The sequence below is a fragment of the Lathyrus oleraceus genome, chromosome 7 (genome assembly GCF_024323335.1).
Source record: "Lathyrus oleraceus cultivar Zhongwan6 chromosome 7, CAAS_Psat_ZW6_1.0, whole genome shotgun sequence".
NCBI lineage: Eukaryota > Viridiplantae > Streptophyta > Magnoliopsida > Fabales > Fabaceae > Lathyrus > Lathyrus oleraceus.
Window position 1 is genome coordinate 29,847,783 of NC_066585.1, and position 19,510 is coordinate 29,867,292.

Genomic DNA, 19,510 nt, shown 5'->3' on the forward strand with positions numbered 1-19,510 from the left:
TTTTAGAAACTAGAATTTAAGAGAGATTTTTTGCAATTGGTCCCATATTTTTGTGATTCCAAATAAAGAAGTTATAAATTTTTAAAATAAAATGGAATAAAAGAAAATAAAATGGAAATTTAGAAATTAGAAAAATCCTGAGGCGTCTGATCCACTTCATTAATTGACGTGGCTGATCTTGTGGCTGGGAAGCGCGCGCTCATGGAACACTTTAGTCAACAGCGAAGCATATTGCATTAAATAAAGTCAAATATATCAACAACCAAGATTAAAACATGGAACACTCATCCAATGGCTGAGGCTAGGATGCGTGGGGACGGTGGTGTACACCACCGTCTTCTCCGGCGAGAAGGCCAGTTCCGGCCACCAGTTGCAGGTTTTCAAACCTCAACTAAAACACGCGATCTATACATCATTCGAAAGATGGGATGATGTACATCACCCCTGTAACCTTGATTTCCACTCAAGATCCCTATAGAGGAAGAAATCTGAGATGGAAAAATGAGGTGTTCAATCTGAACTTGCTTAATTCACAAAATTAAAAGCACAAATCAATTGCCTCTCACATGAGGACTTCAGAGGTGCCAACCAATACAAAAAATGTTCAATATCCAAAGAGATTCGAAGGAAAACAGTTGGAAAATCAACCTTTGAAGTGCAGCTTTTCAGTGCTTGATCCAATCCAAGTCTTCAGTGCAACTTGATCTTGAAGTAACAAGGAAGCAAGGCTAAGGAATTTGAAGCTGAAGATCAACCAATGAAGTTGAAATTCAAGCTTTGAAAAGTGAAGAGAAAAATCAGAATTCCTTTAATCGAGGGTTGGGGATTCAGTTGTGCAGAGTTTCAGGCGCCTTTAGGTTAAGGTTTGAAGTGAGCAAAGTATTCTATTTATAGCCAAGGCTGATGCAATGCAATGAAAAATTCGTGTGTGCATGAGCTTGGGTCCTCCATGCATGGGCATGTACTGGCGCATGTGAGGCCCAAACTCAACTGGTTTTGCTTGCTGAACACAAATGAATGAGTTTTGGACGTGCAAATGGCAAGGTAATGTAGTGTGCAAGAAGATTTCACATGTTATGTATAATTGAACCTAAAATTTCACCTCTTCAAAAATGCCATTTGCAAAATTGAAACATAGGCGTGTGGGTAATGGTTGGAAAGGCCTTGACATAAGGAACAAATGTTATGTTGAACAAAAATCCATTTGGAATTGAAAAAATATTGAAAACTATCCATGAAGTTCAAACTACAAAACATGTATATGGAAATTTTGCCAAAATTGACCAACTTCAAGCCCTTCTGTTTCAATGATACAAGCCTCAAATGGAAACAACTTTAACACCAAAGTTGTAGGTATTTCCAAGACAATCAATTTGGACTTACATTTTGCATCATTTGGATTTTTTATGAGAACGTTATGGGCACTTGAAGTTGGACTTTTTCACATTTCAATGACTTTGGTCCAAAGTGACCTATAATGTTTTGTATTATCACATGTGTTTATTTTAGGATTATGAAATTTTGTCCAACATAACAATTTAAGTAGACATCTCAAACTTTCCAATGCACTTGGCCCCACATCAAAATCATAAAAAATGAAGGTGTTAGGTCTGTAAGACCCCAATTTTGGGCCCTAAGATCCCTCATGGCCCATATCATATCATATCATGACCTCAAGGATCATTGCATGCCTTAGTCCCCTCCTAGTGGGTAGATTGCCTTGTGGGTTTGTTTCTTGATCACCAAGCATACTTTGCATTTGTATATCTTTGCTTTCATATGTTTATTAACCAAAAAGTACAAAAATATTGTCAGTTTAACCTTGTTGATTGCAGTTGAAGCAGTCATCAGTAATTAGGTCAAAGACAGTCAACAGTCAGTCAAAGCAATGGATGGTGGCCATTCTTGCAGAATTTGGGCACCATGATCAATAATCAAAAGTTCATACATCTTTTGACATCATTTGAAGTCAAGTTCTCAAGGAATTAGGGTTTGGAATTCATCAGAAGTGGCACAGTCAGTCCAAAACCCTAGAAAAGTCAAACTTGGTCAACTGTTGATTTAATCAGAGATTTGATGGATAGAATTGATCTGAAGGAGCTCATTCATGCTTGTATAAGCCTCATCTATCATGTTCAACCTCATCATGGAAGAAAATCAAGTAGAATCAGAAAATTTCCAGAAATAGCAAGTGGACCTGTAATTTCAACTGCCAAAAATGGAAACTTCTTGATCTTAAACTTACATCATGATACAAGCTTCAAATGAATTTTTGCCCAACATGAAAGTTGAAGATCTTGTCTTCCCATTTTCAAAAAGTCCAAGAACTCTCAAATCCCATGTGTGGTTGTCAAGATATGATCAAATCATTTTCACCAATTTTTGAACTTCAACAAGCCATATCTCTCAAACCATAAGGCCAAATTTGGTGGGGTTTTTTCCTACAAACCACATTTTTCATCCTCTTTCCAAAAATATAAATTTCATGCACCAAAACCCTACCAATCAAAATGGCATTTTTGGACCTATTTCATTAAAAAATCAAGTTTGACCAACCATTGACTTTTTGATTTAAACACTTTTTCTCATTTTTGCCAATTGGGAAATGTTTTAAATCATTTTTGAAACTTGCCTCAAGCCTTAAATCATGTTCATATCACCATTACACCACCATTTTGGACAAAAATTCAAAGTTGGCAAATTGTACAATTGGCTTCAATAAGCAAAGGCATGATTAGCAATTCAAGTACAGACAGAAAACAGCAATTAGAATGTGGTCTGTGCAGCATGTTTGTAGGCCCACTCGAGCAGATTTCACACCTCCACTTCATTTGTACAAGTTTAGAAAAAATGCAAAATGCTTCATTAAGACATAATTGGTTTAGCATTTCATTAGTGGAGCTTAAACAGACTACATAAAGTCAATTTTCTGCTGATTCACAACCCTAGTAGCAGCTGAAACTACACAGAAAACCTCATTCTCTCCTCTCTTGCAATCTTGCATTTTTGCTCGATTTGAAAAATCACCAAAAAACCACAAAGAACCCTTGGTTCCTCCATGCTCTAGACAACATTTAGAGGTCCTTTCATTCATCAAAACCCTACTGGAACCCCATCCTCGAGCTCTGTTTTCTTCAAACCCTTCCAATGGTAGATTGAGATTTGGACCTACTCAAGCTTTGTTGAGCTAAGAGGCTTCAAGCATCATCATCATAAACTTGGACCTGCACCTGTTCGAGCTTATAGCCACCAAAATACCACTGTTTGACAACTTGCTTCAAAAACAAGTAAGTTTTCAACTACCTCCTTTCTCCAATCTATGCCATGTATTAAGTAGGTTTTTGTATGCTGGTTTCTATACAATTTGTTTCATTCAAAATGGTGCTCTCATGAGGGAGAAATCTGGATTTTACTTTGCATGCTCAAACCTAGTTTCCTTCGATTTGTTTATTTGTTGTTGATTCAATGAAAACCATTGCTGGATTTGTGTTGAGGGATGTTTGATGATGCTATTGGTACTCTTGATTTAGATTTCTGGACATTTCGAATTTTTGAGTTCATGATGATGTTGAGTTTTATGCTGCTGCTGTTCAAATTTATGACCTGTCCAGAATTTCCATGAGTAATGTTGGTTTGGTCGTTGGTTGACGTTGCTTGATGTTCATTATGCCGTGTTATTATGTGATTTTGCTTGAAGCTTGTTTACAATGTTGAACACACAATGCCATGCTGTTGCTTGATGTTTGTTTATAATGCTTACATGATGATGAAACTGATGTTGCATTGTTGGCCAAACCCTAAACTGCATGTGAACCCAGAATTTATGCATATGTTTGACTGTTGTTGCTGTTGTTCTGTCTTGAAAACTCTAAGACTCATTTCCAGAAATCTTCATGCTCATGTTGTTTTGTTGTTATGTCATGGAGAATGTTGATAATTTTCCTGCTGTTTGCTTGATGTTTGTTCATGATGATAACGTGATGATGAAACATTGCTGTTAAAATAAACCCTAATGTTCTTCCATAAACCCAGCTTTCATGTTGCATGATGTATTTCAATGTATGCTGTTGTGATTGTTTGGATGAACTTGGTTTGATTTTTGTTAATGAACAAAATGCCCTGAATGCCAATACCATGCTGCTAAAACCCTAGGGTTTTTTTAGAAACTCAGAATTTGAGTTCATTTGGCCGGTTACTGTTTCATTGGCTGAGAGCCAATCAAAACATTTCGTTTTGCAGGGCCAAAACGCGCAGCTTTGATAAGTGAGCGCATATTTACAAGAATGCCATCGTTGACCTTGTTTGACCCCATTTGCCATGCTATTTTGCTCATATTCATCCAATTATATCACTCAACTTCACCAATTAATTTCTCTTTCACATTTCATCCAAAAATTATGAAATTTTTTCCTCATGTTCATGAATGTGTCCTCTATTTTATTGTGAATTTTAATTAATTTTCCATTGGCTGGTTTTTAAATGATAATTATTTTCTTGACATGCATGCATAAATGATACATTGTGCCATTCCTTTTGTGAAATACTCATGATGTATCCAATGAGCCTGAAAATTTTTGTGGTGAAACTAGACACATTGACCTTCATTTCCATATAAAGTTTGTGCATTTATCATTTGTGGATTGAGAGTTATGATTTTCTGAAGTTATGTGTTACATTTGGTGTCATACCATGATCATGCATCTTCACAATTTTTGTTCACATGCTTCCTTACATCCAATTGACCTCAAATTTTGCATGAATCATCTATCACATGTCTAGTTCATGTATGAATTTTCTTGGAATTAATCATGCTGTTTTCCATTTATGTGAGAATTTTCTTCCCTGCCTATTCCATGGTTGACTTTTTATGATACCTCTTGCCATATCATTTGGGAAATCCTCATACCATATCACATGATCATGAAATTTCATATGTGATAACTAGACACCTTGAGCTTTGCATTGGTGTTAATCTCACTCATTTCTCTTCTGTTTTCAAATTGATATGATTTTTTGAAGTTGACCTATGCTTGTTGACTTTCACCATGCTTACTTGAATCTGGTTTGACTTCATGATTTTACTTGACTACCTTCCTCTCATCCAAATGCCATGAAATTTTACATGTATACCATGATAGATGTTAGGATTGAGTGTGATTTATTTCATGATTTTTGAGATTGTTTGAGTTGACTTTTGAAAGAGGTCTTGCTGTTGACCTATTTGTGCTCTTTCTTGCCATGCTTTGCATTCTTTTGCACATGAAATGACATTGATGCATGATATAATTATGAATCCAATTGAGAATGCTTCTTGAATGTTTAGACTTGGTTTGGGTTGACTTTTCCTTGCTGCCTTGACTTTTTCTTTCATCTATGACCCTAGGCTAGTCCTAGTGGTCTTCTAAGCTTATGTTGAGTTCATCTGTTTCAGGTTAAGCACCAATGCCTTGAGGATCATTCAAATGTGTTTTAGTTTGATTGTTTAATGTGCTAACCTTTGTTTTGTAGGTGACTCATATACTTGAGTCTTTGTGCCTTGCACAATTGATCCCTCTGTGGTTGACTTTTGTTATCCATTTGCCTTTGATTTTGACTGTTGAACTGTTTGCTAATAAGTTTGACTTTTTCAGGTACTTTAGTTGCTTAAGTTCTTTGAACTTGCTTGCTTTGCTATTTAGCATTTGCTTTGAGGTATAATTACTTCTTCTTCATGTAGTCTGGAGACCCGGTCTGTTATTTGACCGGGCAAACTGTCTGAAGCCCTCCTTAAGAGGCAATGCCTGTGTTTGTTTAAATTTGTCCTAAGCAGGAAAAGTCCTTCAAGTAAGGCAATTGGTGGAAGGTAGGGATAAGCAATCTATCCCCCACTATTCAGTGTGTCCTCTCTTTGCTCCCATTACATGGTTGAAGCATTGAGATAAATACCCAAGATCTAATCGAGTCAATAAGGGGAAAGAGTTCCATCTTTCTGAACTCCCCCACTTTCTATTATTTGATGCTCTCTCTGATCTGAGATAGAAGCAATGAGGCACACCCCTCATCTCCTTTTCATCTGCTTCACCTTAGCCTCTCAATGGCAAGGTTAAGAGCGACCCTTACCTATTACAGTGGACTTTCAAAGTCAAACCCTCTTGTGTGAGCCCCCATTGTTTGGCTATAGAGTGTGTTGTTTGCTATTCATTGATTGACTGTTTGCTTCATGTGCACTTGCTTGCCTATATGCTATGCATTTATCATCATCATCAATTGCCATTTATGCATGATCATCTCATTTGCTTTTGTGATGCTATTATTGTTGTTTGCCCATTGAGGACAATTGTAAGTCCATTGCTTTGGCATTTGCTCCTATGATATGGAAGGATAGAGTGTAAGACCGCATTGGTCACTCATATCTTCTGTTTTATCTGTTTGTATGTGAGGATACAGTTATAAGTCCCTGCAAGTTGGCATCTGTTTTCCTGTGATCATAAATGTGATCTGTTTGATTTGTATGTGAGGTTGCAGTTATAAGTCCCTGTAAGTTGGCATCTGTTTTCCTGTGATCATAAGTTTGTTTTCTTTGTTTATGTGAGGTTGCAGTTGTAAGCCCCTGTAAGTTGGCATCTGTTTTCCTGTGATCATAAGTTTGTTTTCTCTGTTTATGTGAGGATACAGTTATAAGTCCCTGCAAGTTGGCATCTGTTTTCCTGTGATCATAAATGTGATCTGTTTGATTTGTATGTGAGGTTGCAGTTATAAGTCCCTGTAAGTTGGCATCTGTTTTCCTGTGATCATAGTTTGTTTTATCTATTTGTATGAGAGGTTGCAATTATAAGTCCCTGTAAGTTGGCATTTGCATTCCTGTGATCATATTGTTGCTTTTGTTCTTGTATGTGAGGATCCATTGTAAGTCCCTGTGATGTGGCATTGGATTTCCTAGGACCATACTGTGGAGTTAACCTAAGTCCAGACAGATTGGCAGTTAACTTCCATTTCTCATCTTTGTTTTTCTTTTGAGGAGATTAGTGTAAGTCCATTGAGTGGCATCTGATATCCATTTCTATTTTAGGAGATTGGTATAAGCCCAGTGATTGGCATCCGATATCCGTCTTTCTTGCTTTGTTTGTTTATTATTATCCATTGCTATTCCAAAGGACACACTTGAATCATCTCCCATATGATTTCAAGAAGTGAACCTTTTAAGAAGTCTTACTTTCCATCTTCATCCATTCATCATTCATTATGTCCTAGACTTTTTCACACTTTGATTTCAAACTTAACATAAGTGTTGTGCAAACATCTTCATGTTTTTCTAACTAAAAACCTGGACTCAAGTCCTTGACTTTTTTTTTAAACCCTTTTCATAATACTTCTTTCAAATCAATCTTAATCATACTTTGACTTCATTTTCATAATCATAATCAGTTAACTTCATCCACTCAATTGTTTTGGCTTTGTCCATTGTTAATCTTTTCATACATGAGCTATAGGTTTGATTTATCTTAGTGGTTGATGTTAATCTCACCTTCTGTCTTTAGTGATTGAATTGTAAGTCTTCCTTGCCTATTATAGGGTTAACCCCTCCCTGGCAAGTTGAAGCTGTTCTCACATGGTGGACGTTGTTGTTTGTATAAGGTTGAGTTTTCTCCCGTGGATAACGTAAGACCTAGGGTTTGTGTTTAAAATTGAACCCAACCCACTTTTGGAAATCTTTTAGCCGAACTACGGCGTTCTGATCCTTACCTTTGATGGAAGGTACGTAGGCAACGGGTTCATCCGTTCGAACCCAATAACACAAAAATAACTAAATTGCACATTCTTTTCTCATCATCCCAATCATGTTTGCACAATACTTATGTCATAACAAATAACAATCTTTTACAACAAGTGTGAAAAGGGCTCCCTAGGAGTACCTAGGACGTAGTGGGTGCCTAACACCTTCCCATTGCGTAATTTACCCCTTACCCAGACTCTCTGATCTTTTTATTAGTTTTCTACGTGTAAAACTTCTTAGGCTTTTGTTCGCTTTTTAGCCAGTCCTTTGGATAAATAAAAGTGCGGTGGCGACTCGAAAATTTCAATGTATCTCATAGCTTATGATTTAATTGATAGATCATATAGCGACGAATACACCGCTACAGAAAAGTGGCGACTCTGCTGGGGATATAACAATCCAATCCCTGGTTGGTATTGCCTACTTTTCACCCTTGTTGTGCTATATTGTTATTCTTTATCTGACATATTTTTGTACAATTTGGGATAACTGTATTGATTGTAATGTGTGAATTGCTTGATATACATTTGCTGTTTGCTTTGGTGATCTGTGAGATGAGTTCTATACCCGAACTCGAGTGCACTCTAGGATAGGAGAATGGCATAGTCTTGTCGACTGGTGTGGAGTAGTCCTTAGCCAGTTGACTTGCGAGCCCATTCACTTGGTGGAGGTCATGTTGAACTAATAATGTCACACAAGTTATTTGTGGTTAGGCATTATTCTTTCAATCATGTTCCGCAGAAGCCAAGGACCTTAGTTTACCAAACCCATCTTGGCCTATTTTTAGGACCGTAGTGCGGAGGTCGTTCAGATGTCAGTTCTGATACGATTGTTACGCGATACTACACTCATGAGAGTTTCTCTTGAGAATATTCCTGGAATACGAGTATTCGTTCCTCCGATAATATTCGAAAGATGGAACGATGATTATGGGAACCTCTGATAGAACATGTCTGGCAGGTTTAAACCCTAGTACACTCCCTTTGGGTGGTTCTTAACCGAAACCCCATGCTCGTGACTCTCAACAAACCCGTGATTCGTGGTTGAGTTGTTCAAACATTGTTAATATCAATGGATCCCGGATCAGGTGTAAAACCTAAAATCCATCAAAGCGGCTGGTTGATATTAAGAATGTCTGAACCGGTTCATGTACCGTTAATATCAATGGAACTTGGGTGTCGATAAGGTGAAAACCTAAATCCACCAAAATGGATGATTGATATTAGGGATACATAGAGCTTTCCCACGACCTTTGTTTGGTGTGCTTTGCTTGATCCTTGAGTGTGTTTGTTGCATTCATGCATTCACGCATTCATCCGCATTCATGTCATCAAAAAAGAAAATTTTCAAGGAACTTAAAGGGTTATTTGCAAAATTTTCAGACATGGAAAGACCAAAAAGGCATACAAAGAAATACAGCTTTAAGCAGCCTGATGTTAAAGAGTTAAGGAATTTGACATCGTATGTATTAGATCCCTTGGGTTTCAAGGCTCGCTATGGGAAGCTTCTGCCGTTGCTGACTACTCAGGTGGATGAGGGATTGATGAGCACTCTTGCTCAGTTCTATGATCCACTCTATCATTGCTTCTTATTTCCGGACTTCCAGCTATTGCCGACTTTGGAAGAATACTCTCACCTTATTGGGATTCCTATTCTGGATCAAGTGCCGTTCAGTGGCCTAGAGAGTATTCCATCTGCTCGAGAGATTTCCAGTCTGTTGCACATAGATGAAGATCTGATTAGAGCTAATTTGACTACCAAAGGCGGAATTCAAGGTTTTCCTTCCGAGTTCCTCATTGCCCAAGCTACCTTTTATGGGAAGGCCATGAGTGAGGATGCCTTTGAGGCTCTATTCGTGCTGCTCATCTATGGATTGGTGCTGTTTCCCAACTTCGACAAGTTCGTGGATATGAATGCCATTAGGATCTTTTCAGTCCTTAATCCAGTTCCGACCTTGTTGGGTGATGCGTACGTCTCCTTGCACCTGAGAAATATGAAGAATGGAGGAGTCATTGTCTGCTGTTTACCCCTGCTGTACAAGTGGTTTATTTCGCACTTGCCACAGACAGTTGCTTTCAAGGAGAACAAGGGATGTCTACGGTGGTCTCAGAGACTCATGTCCCTCACCAATGATGATATCACCTGGTATGATCGCGTGTATGATACCGTCCAGATCATTAATTCTTGTGGTGAATTCCCCAATGTGCCTCTTCTTGGTACATGTGATGGGATTACCTACAACCCTACGCTTGCACGTCGTCAGCTTGGGTTCCCCCTAAAGGATAAACCCCATAACATTCTGTTAGAAGGTGTATTCTTTCAGGAGGGTAAAGATCCCCAAGGCCTGAAAGCCAGATTTGTCCGCGCTTGGCGCAATATCCGCAAGAAGAGTAGGAATGAGTTGGGTCCGAAGAACTGCATTGCTTTGGAGCCATACACCTCTTGGGTCAGACAGAGGGCTGCTACCTACCTGATGCCGTATGATCATCCAAGACCTGCACTGTTGGATGTGGCTGGGCCTTCAACCCTCCCTACCCGACGTGTAGAGGAGTTGAGAGAAGAAGACCTTTCGCGTGCCTGGATCCGCGAGAGAGAGGAATTGCTGCAGCAGCTCAAGGAGAAGGATGCTATGATTGAATTTCTCGAGCATCGAGTGATCGACGATCCGAACGACACCTGGACTTCTTTGCTTCCTCAGTCTTCCAAATTCTGGAAGAGGAAGTATGATCAACTTGCAAAGGAGAAAGCTGACATGGAGGCCGCCTATGAGAGAGATCAAGAAGTTGTGCACTTCTCGTCTTCCAGCATCCCGAGCTAATAGGGATCCATAGGATGTCATTTACCTTTTCTCTTTGTAATAATTGAATCAAAAATGCTGTACTTCTTTGTCTTAATATTTTGAATGAAATATTTTCCATAAAAATTAAATTGTTTAAATATTCAAAATATTGCAAACAAAACCCTAAGGGTTCCTTGAAAACAAAGCATTTGCACAAGCATTTCATGCATCATTCTTGCATAAGCAGGTACTCCTTTGTTTCTGGTCTTCCAGTTCTAACATCTGCTCTTCATTTATTTTGAAGACAAGCTGACTCACCGGTATTATACGAGGGTCAACTCTGCAAGGATCATGGAGCAGTTGGAACAAGAGAACCAGAGTTTGAGAGATGAAGTCGCCAGACTTGGCGCTCTGATGGAGCAACTCCTTGCTGCTCAGAATCAGCCTGCTCCTCAGCCAGCAACTCCGGTTCAGCGGACTGTTATTTCAGAGATAGCTACATCAACGGTGCCTGTCAGTGCCCAACAGCCAAACGCCATGCCTCCCGGTTTTCCTTGGGGGATGCCTCCTGGCTTCATGCCTGATCTGCCAGCTCCAACGTTTGCTCAAATGCCGGCATCTAGCCCGGTCCCTATTCCCGTTCCTCCTGTCGTGCATACCATGCCGAGGGTAGACGACACCATTTATCACTCTGAAGCTTCTGAGGGCTCAGATGTTCACGAGAAAATGGATGCAATGAACGATCAATTCCTTGAGCTGAGAAAGGAATTGAGAACTCTCCGTGGCAAAGATCTCTTCGGCAAGTCAGCAGCCGAACTTTGCTTGGTTCCCGGTGTCAAAATACCAGTCAAATTCAAGGTCCCAGACTTTGAAAAATAAAAGGGAACACTTGTTCTTTGGCACACTTGGTCATGTATGCCAGGAAGATGTCCACGCAGACCGACAACGATCAACTCTTGATCCACTATTTCCAAGACAGTTTGTCTGGTGCTGCTCTTCGTTGGTACATGAGTCTGGACAGCGTCAACATCCGGTCTTTCAATGATCTTGGCGAGGCTTTCGTCAAGCAATATAAATACAACGTTGACATGGCGCCTGACAGAGATCAACTCCGGTCTATGTCACAAAAGGACAAAGAGTCGTTCAAGGAGTACGCCCAGAGGTGGCGTGAGCTGGCAGCTCAAATCACTCCACCATTAGAGGAGAAGGAGATGACCAAGATCTTTCTGAAGACTCTTGGGTCATTTTATTATGAGAGAATGGTGGCCAGCGCTCCCTCTGATTTCACCGAGATGGTGAACATGGGGATGCGTCTTGAAGAAGGTGTCCGCGAAGGACGGTTGGCTAAAGATGATGGTTCTTCCTCTAAGCGTTATGGAGCGTTTAAGAGGAAAGAAGGTGAAGCACATGCCGTACAGTCGCAGCCCAAGCATCGAAGACCCTCTGTTCAGAGGAAGCCTGCACGACATTCTGGTCATCAGCACCAGGTGGCTAGTGTAGCGCCTGTATTCAAGGATAATGCTCAACAGTATCAGCATCAGCAGCAATATCCACAACCGCAGTATCAGCAACAACAACGTCCACAGCAACAGGCTTACCAGCCTCGTGGAAGCACAACCAATCAAGCTAATGTGAACTATGATAGGAAGAAGGTCAGTTTCGACCCAATTCCGATGTCATATGCAGAGTTTTATCCCTCCTTGTTGGAGAGGAAGTTGGTTTCTCCCAGGGATCCTCCTGCTATTCCTGCAAATCCACAATGGTGGTACAAACCAGACCAGCATTGTGTCTACCATTCCGGTGCTCCGGGCCACAACGTTGAGAACTGTTTCCCGCTGAAGAATAAGGTTCAAGACCTTATGAGAAGCGGAATTCTGAGTTTCGAAGACTCCAATCCGAATGTCACCAGGAACCCATTGCCTTCGCATGGGAAGTCTGTGAACATGATCCAGGAGGACCTTGGGAAGTACAAGGTGAAGTACATCAGTCATATCCGGCAGTCATTGGTTGGATTACATAAGATGCTGTGTCAGCACAGCTATTTGAAGCATAACCATGACCAGTGCCGCGTCTGTTCTGCTAACCGCTTGGGTTGTGATCAGGTCCGCTGTGAACTTCAGAAGTTGTTGAATGAAGGTACCATTGAGATTCTCCAGAATCGCAATGTGGATGTAGTTGAGCCCGAAGTGAGTGTCATCTCCCCGGTGTTCAAGTTGCCTGAGCCCGTTGTTATTCGTTACAATAGCAACAAGCCCAAGGCTTCCCCTTCTCTGATTATCAAACCAGCCGGCCCTGTGCCGTATTCATCTGATAAAGCCGTACCTTTCCGGTACAATCCTGTTGCTGTCCAGGATGGAGTTGAAGTACCTCTGCCGTCTACTTCTGTGACCACTATCGCTGATGTTAGTGGGTTGACCCGCAGTGGTCGCGTCTTTTCCGCACCTGCCAAAGCTCCTGCTGTTTCTTCTGAATCTGTTGAGCGCCCTGTAGGGAATGCTGTGAATGTTCAGAATCCGGCACTTGCTGTTGCCCAGCCTTCCTCCTCCGTACCAAAAACTCCCATTTCTTCAGTTGTTGGCCCGAGTGGCATTGTTGATGAAGAATCTGATGAGATGCTGAGGCTCATCAGAAAGAGCGAGTACAATATTGTAGACCAGCTTCTACATACGCCCTCCAAGATTTCCATTCTTTCTCTTTTGCTGAATTCAGAGCCTCATAGAGAGTCTCTGCAGAAAGTCTTGGACCTGGCGTACGTTGATCATGACGTCACCTTGGAACAATTTGATAGCATTGTTGCAAACATTACCGCTTGCAACACCTTGAGCTTTTGTGACGCTGATCTCCCTGAGGAGGGAAGAGACCACAACATGGCTTTACATATCTCTATGAACTGCAAATCTGATGCAATGTCCAATGTACTGGTGGACACTGGATCATCTCTGAATGTATTGCCAAAATCCACACTCTCTCGTTTGTCATATCAAGGTCCTCCTATGAGGCAGAGTGGGGTTGTTGTAAAAGCTTTTGATGGGTCGCGCAAGACCGTGATTGGGGAAGTGGATCTCCCAATCAAAATTGGACCAAGTGATTTCCAGATCACTTTTCAAGTAATGGATATTCACCCATCTTACAGTTGTCTCTTAGGCAGACCATGGATTCACGAGTCTGGCGCCGTGACATCCACCCTACACCAAAAGCTGAAGTTTGTGAAAAACAAGAAATTGGTTGTAGTAGGGGGAGAAAAGGCTCTTCTGGTCAGTAATTTATCTTCTTTCTCGTATATTGATGCAGAGGATGAAGTTGGGACTCAGTTCCAAGCTTTATCTATTGATGAACCAATCGAGAAGAAGTCTCCTTCATTCACTTCCTACCGTGATGCGAAGCTGGCCATTGAATGTGGTGCAGTCGCTGGATTAGGGAAAGTGCTTGAACTTGAAGATAATCGATCCCGGGCTGGCATTGGCTATGGTTCTGGGGCATTCAACGAGCAAGGTCTGTTCACCAGTGGAGGATTCATCCATGCTGATCAACCTGCAGAAGAGGAAGCTGCTGCTATCATTGAAGAAGAAGATGCAGAAGATTTGAACAATTTTGTTATTCCTGGTGGTGTCTGCCACAATTGGGTCGCTGTGGATGTTCCTACAGTTATCCATAGATCAGAGTAATTGTTCATTTTGTTTAAAACCCTTCTCCCATGCCAAAAGGAGAAGTGATGACATTGTTGGCAAAGCATATATACAATGATATTTTCATTCAATTTTCGCATTGTCAAAACATTTGTTTTTCCTTTGTTTTCACTTTTTGCTTTTCTTTATGAAATCAGTGATCACAAAAAACCATAAAAACAAAAATAAAAGCTATAAAAGCAACATTTTTCATCTGCATAATGATTTGTTTGTCTAAATTCTGAAATTTTTCTTAACCAAAATCATTATGCAGGTTGATCCTAAAACCCATTGAACATAATGATCCAACGCCATCTCCCAATTTTGAATTCCCTGTATTTGAGGCAGAAGAAGATGATGTTGAAGAGATTCCTGATGAGATCACCCGTCTCCTTGAGCACGAAGAGAAGATCATTCAGCCGCATCTCGAAGACTTGGAAACAGTCAACTTGGGGTCTGAAGATTGTGAGCGCCTGGTGAAGATTGGGGCACTTCTTGAAGGGTCTGTTAAGGAAGATTTGGTCAGCTTGCTACGAGAATATTCAGATATCTTTGCTTGGTCCTATGAAGACATGCCGGGTTTAGATACAGATATTGTGCAACATTTCCTGCCTTTGAAGCCTGAGTGCGTGCCTGTGAAGCAGAAGCTCAGAAGAACTCATCCAGATATGGCAGTGAAGATCAAAGAGGAAGTTCAGAAGCAAATTGATGCGGGGTTCCTGGTGACTTCGACATATCCTCAATGGGTGGCCAATATTGTGCCTGTTCCTAAGAAGGACGGAAAAGTCCGTATGTGCGTTGATTACAGAGATTTGAATAAAGCTAGCCCAAAAGATGATTTTCCTCTACCACACATTGACATGTTGGTAGATAATACAGCTAAATTCAAAGTCTTTTCCTTTATGGACGGATTTTCCGGATATAATCAAATCAGGATGGCACCAGAGGATATGGAGAAGACAACATTCATCACACCTTGGGGAACATTCTGTTATCGAGTGATGCCCTTCGGTTTGAAGAACGCCGGAGCCACGTATCAACGAGCTATGACTACCTTGTTTCATGATATGATGCACAAGGAGATAGAAGTCTATGTTGATGATATGATTGCTAAGTCCCGAACGGAAGTTGAGCATATTGAGCATTTGTCGAAGCTTTTTCAGCGTTTGAGGAAATTCCAGCTTCGTCTGAATCCGAACAAATGTACTTTTGGAGTCCGTTCCGGCAAGTTGTTGGGTTTTGTGGTAAGTGAAAGAGGTATTGAGGTTGATCCTGCAAAGGTCAAAGCAATACAAGAGATGCCCGCACCCAAAACTGAGAAGCAAGTCCGAGGTTTTCTTGGCCGCTTGAACTACATTTCCAGATTTATATCCCACATGACTGCCACATGTGCGCCGATATTCAAGCTCCTCCGGAAAGATCAGTCTCATGATTGGACCGAGGATTGCCAGAAAGCTTTCGATAGTATCAAAGATTATTTGTCTGAACCTCCGATTTTGTCTCCGCCTGTGGAAGGAAGACCTCTGATTATGTACTTGACAGTTCTTGAAGACTCGATGGGTTGCGTACTCGGTCAACAAGATGAATCAGAGAAGAAGGAGTTTGCTATTTACTACCTCAGTAAGAAGTTTACTGATTGTGAGTCTCGGTACTCTATGCTTGAGAAGACGTGCTGTGCTTTAGCTTGGGCAGCTAAGCGTTTGCGCCAGTACATGATAAATCATACAACTTGGTTGATATCCAGAATGGATCCAATTAAGTATATCTTCGAGAAGCCTGCTTTAACTGGGAGGATTGCCCGTTGGCAGATGTTATTGTCTGAGTATGATATTGAGTATCGAGCTCAGAGAGCTATCAAAGGTAGTATCTTGGCTGACCATCTAGCGCACCAGCCGATTGAAGATCATCAGTCTGTTCAGTATGACTTCCCGGATGAGGAAATTCTGTATTTGAAGATGAAAGATTGCGATGAGCCTACACTTGATGAAGGTCCAGAACCTGGTTCCAGATGGACGATGGTGTTTGATGGCGCTGTTAATCAATATGGAAATGGAATTGGGGCAGTAATTGTTAATCCCCAGGGTTCGCATATTCCATTTACAGCAAGGCTAACTTTCAAATGCACGAATAATATGGCGGAGTATGAAGCCTGTATTATGGGACTTGAAGAATGCATTGACTTGAGAATCAAGTATCTTGATGTCTATGGTGATTCAGCCTTGGTTGTCAATCAGATCAAGGGTGAGTGGGAGACGAATCAGCCAGGTCTCATCCCATACAGAGATTATGCAAGACGGATTTCAACTTTCTTCACAGAAGTTGAATTTTATCATATTCCTCGAGAGGATAATCGGATGGCAGATGCCCTTGCAACGCTTGCTTCCATGATTGTTGTCAGATGGTGGAATGATGTTCCCAATATTACTGTGATGCGTTTGGACAGACCCGCTCACATATTTGCAATCGAAGAAGTGAAAGATGACAAGCCTTGGTATTTTGATATCAAGAATTTCCTCCAGAACCAGGTTTACCCGCCTGGGGCATCAAACAAAGATAGGAAAACTTTGAGAAGGTTGCCAGGCAGTTTCTACCTCAGTGGTGAAGTGCTGTACAAGAGAAATTTTGATATGGTTTTGCTCAGATGTGTGGATAGACACGAAGCAAACCTGTTGATGACTGAGGTCCATGAAGGTTCATTTGGTACTCATTCCAATGGACATGCCATGACTAAGAAGATGTTGAGAGCAGGCTACTATTGGCGTACAATGGAGTCTGACTATTGCAAGTATGTGAAGAAATGTCACAAGTGTCAAATTTATGCGGATAAGATTCATATTCCTCCGACACTCCTGAATGTGATTTCATCACCATGGCCTTTCTCTATGTGGGGAATTGACATGATCGGCATGATTGAGCCGAAAGCGTCCAACGGACATCGGTTTATTCTCGTAGCAATTGATTACTTCACCAAATGGGTTGAAGCCGCGTCGTACGCGAATGTAACCAGACAGGTGGTTGTGAAGTTTATCAAGAACCAGTTGATTTGCCGTTATGGTGTGCCAGAGAGGATCATTACTGATAATGGATCCAATCTGAACAACAAGATGATGGATGAGTTGTGCGCTGAATTCAAGATTGCACACCATAATTCTTCTCCTTACAGACCTAAAATGAATGGGGCTGTTGAAGCTGCTAACAAGAACATCAAGAGAATTATCCAGAAGATGACTGTCACGTACAAAGATTGGCATGAGATGCTGCCTTTTGCTTTGCATGGATATCGTACGTCTGTACGCACTTCAACAGGGGCAACCCCTTTCTCTCTTGTTTATGGCATGGAAGCCGTTCTCCCAGTAGAGGTGGAGATCCCATCAATGCGAGTCTTGATGGAAGCCAAGTTGACTGATGCTGAATGGATTCAGAGTCGATATGACCAACTGAATTTGATTGAAGAGAAACGATTAACTGCCATGTGCCATGGTCAGTTATATCAGCAGAGAATGAAGAAAGCGTTCGACAAGAAGGTCAAGCCTCGTGTGTTCCGAGAAGGTGACCTCGTGCTCAAGAAAGTTTTGTCTTTCGCGCCCGATTCCAGGGGCAAGTGGACTCCAAACTACGAGGGTCCATATGTTGTTAAGAGAGCCTTTTCAGGCGGAGCTTTGATACTTACAACAATGGATGGGGAGGATTTCACTCGTCCTGTGAATTCAGACGCAGTTAAAAGATACTTCGCCTAGAAAAAAAAAGTATATGCAAAAAAAAAAAAAAAAAAAAAAAAACGAAAAAAAAAAAAAAAAAAAACAGAATAGATCGCTAAGTTGAAAACCCGAAAGGGCGGCTTAGGCAAAAATGAGCGTCTCGGTGGAGAACCCGCTAGGGTAATTCAGGCAAAAATTAGAGACTTGAAAAAAAAGAATATATTTGCATCCCGCTAGATTGAATACCTCACCCTGGGGCAATCTAGGCAAAAATTAGGGATTTGGCAAGTAACTGCATCCTGACAAGACTTTCTGGTTCATCAGTCGTCATTTCGTCAGAAGATTCTCGATTCGTCGTCAACCGAAGCTTCGGATACATCGAGATTCAAATTGGTAGAGAAAGGATCATTATGTTCAATGTAGCCCTCTTCCAATATATATCACTGATTTCAAATTTGTACAGATCTATGGAGTCTTGCCATTTGCAGACTACCATTCCATCAAATCAATTTGAGCTTTTTATCCATTTATTTGCACTCTTATTTGTTTCAATTCAACAAATGTTTTGCATGTTTAAATTGATAAAATGTCATTGTTTTAAACAATCAAATTTTTCAAAATTTTTGTTTTAAACAAAGTGAACATTCACAAGATTGAAAGGATACTCAAGAATATCTCAGTGCTCTCCCGAGGGTGGCATGATTCCCAACAGGTAAGACATTGGTTCATATTCCTGGTTTGGTGGTATCTTCTTTCTTCAGACCTTTGTTAGAGTTGTTCCTCAAACAAAGTTGTTGGTGGGGTCCGTTCCCTAGTACAGTCGCAAGTGACTTGTTGTTGAAGACTTCGTTTTCTCCAGCAGCAGTTTTCCCTAGCATGGGTGTTTTCTTGTGAAGTTTCGGTGGTTGATGGTTTGTCATCCTGGTGCCTCGTCACTTTCTCCGGTGGGTCGTATGCCCCAGATTTTATTTGTCTCCTCAGCGCAGTCATGAGTATAGCCATTGATTGATACTCCCCTCGGAGTCGCGAGTAGAACTGTTATTAATATCCCCACCAGGGTTGCAAGCGGAGTTGTTACCTCTTTTCCCCATGCGGTGTGCCAGCAGGAACTGTCTGTTTCCTCAGCATGATTGTTGTCTTTTTGAAGATTCGGTAAGTCAGCGGTTTGATACCCGGTACTTTACCCTTTCCCCGGCAAAGTCGTCTGTGGAATTGTTGCTATCTCTCCATCAGAGTTATCCTCTTCAGCAGAGCAGGATTTATTTTCCTACTCAGTGGTTGATTCGGGTTGACATCCCAGTATTTCATCCATCTTTTCCTCAGCATAGTCTGCAGAGTGTTTGTTGTGGCATTTTTGCCCGTTGATTACTCCTTCAATCCCCGATATGGTCGGATGATGGCTTTTGCCTCCAGTGAACGGATTGATTTCCTGACTGTTTGTGATCCCCAGTAGAGTGGCTTATATTGCAGAATCTACTTGTTGTGATCAGTTTGCTGTATATTCTCCCCAAGTGGAGCGGTTCGTTGCAGAATCTATTTTTGTTTGATCTGTCCTCCCTCAGTGGGTTGTTCCCCAAGAGAGTAGCCGACAGTTTTCCCCAGTAGAGTTGCTTGT